Source organism: Triticum dicoccoides, chromosome 6A (assembly GCF_002162155.2).
Source record: "Triticum dicoccoides isolate Atlit2015 ecotype Zavitan chromosome 6A, WEW_v2.0, whole genome shotgun sequence".
NCBI classification, from domain to species: Eukaryota; Viridiplantae; Streptophyta; class Magnoliopsida; order Poales; family Poaceae; genus Triticum; species Triticum dicoccoides.
In genome coordinates, this window is record NC_041390.1 from 629,523,439 (window position 1) to 629,525,259 (window position 1,821).

At 48.2% G+C, this 1,821-nt stretch overlaps 1 pseudogene; it reads right to left on the reverse strand.

Moving 5' to 3' along the window:
• The window catches only part of LOC119316196, a 45,238-nt pseudogene that overhangs the window by 32,025 nt on the left and 11,392 nt on the right, over nt 1-1,821 (reverse strand).

The following is a 1,821-nucleotide window of genomic DNA, read 5'->3' on the forward strand; positions in this document are numbered from 1 at the left end:
GAGATCTTCCTGGCATGAGCCACCTCCTTCACAGCCAGGGAGATCTTCCTAGCATGAGCAACCTCCTTCACAGCCAGGGAGATCTTCCTGGCATGAGCCACCTCCTTCACAGCCAGGGAGCTCTTCCTGGCATGAGCCACCTCCTTCACAGCCAGGGAGCTCTTCCTGGCATGAGCCACCTCCTTCACAGCCAGGGAGCTCTTCCTGGCATGAGCCACCTCCTTCACAGCTAGGGAGCGCTTACTGGCATCAGCAGATGAATCTAGGTAACACTACTCACTACATTCTTTTGAACAGTGTAGTAATCGTTCTTGCATTCTCAGCAGTCACTGATGCTTACTGGTGGTGCTTCGTTCATGCATTTGTATCAATTTTACTTTACCGCAGGCGGCAACCAGTCGCAACCGTCCATGCATTCAGAGCAGTCACCGATCCTTAGTGGTGGTGCTTCGTACTTTGAGGGCGACCGCGAGGATGATGACCAAGCTACAAACATTTATGGCTTCTCGCAGACAGTGTTTCACACTCCACCACCACCACCGACGCATGAGACACAGACCGTGACAGACGAGGTTAACTATGGTCGTGGTTATCGCGAGCCTCGTCCACCGCCTCAGCGCTTATCGCCTTCGGGTCCTCGCCCGAGGAAGACCCAGACTCGTCGTCGTCCCCCGCAGTGATATGCTTATCTATCTATGTATGACTCATTATCTATGTTAGTTTCAGACTATTCGCAGTTGTGTGTCAGTATTTATGTATGAGACATGCTTCATGTATGTGTTACTATCGCACTTGCTTCTATGTGATCAGGAGACATATATTGTTTTATGTATGCGAGACACATATTACTATTAATTCGCATTCTTATTTCAGTTACATTTCCAAATAGACTACAACCGATAATTAAGATACAAGTACATCTGAATTAAACGGTGCGGCTGAACTTGTGCAATACATCTTACATACTACAAAATGAAATTCAGATAGAACATAATGCCCTACAATACAATACAAACTAATAATGCAAATACATCTGAATGAAACGGTACAACTGGAATACATCTTACATACTACATGAAGTCATCATCGTCATCCTCCGTTGATGCAGCCCTCTTGCCCTTCGACGATGCGCTCTTCTTGCCTTTCGTCGATGCAGAACTCTTGCCCTTGGTCGATACAGAACTCTTGTCCTTCGCGGATGCATAACTCTTTCCTTTGGACGATGCAGAACTCTTGCCCTTCGACGATGCAGAACCCGGAAGCGGTGGCATGAAGATATCATCGTCGTCCTCGCTCTCCTCAGTCCATAAAAATGGATGCTTTTCTGCAGTCCTTCTGAAAGTTTCACTCTTCGGCTCCACCATCTTCTTCCACCTTTCATGCAACCTAAGAAGTTCTTGACGTACCTCCTCATAGGTCCTTTCAGGCCACCCAGACCTACGTAGTTGGTGAGCCAACTCATTCATTATGGTGTCACTACCGGTGAGTTCGTCCCATGGAACTATCCTATTGTCCATCCTGAAATCGGTAGCTAGACTCAGCAGAGTGCTGCTCATCTTAGGGTGAAAACTACGATCGAATGGATAATGGGACATCTCGACTACACTACACTGGAATGCTTATCCACCTCCGCCTGAAGGGGGTTTTATAGATACAGAGGAGAAAATGGCGGGAAAGAATAACTGCGGTATGGCGGAAAAGGGTTGGCGGGAAGGGATTGGCGGGCAAATAAGGCGGGAAGGGATTGGCGGGAAAATAAGGCGGGAACGGATTGGCGGGAAAATAAGGTGGGAAGGGATTGGCGGGGAGGGGTTGGCGAGA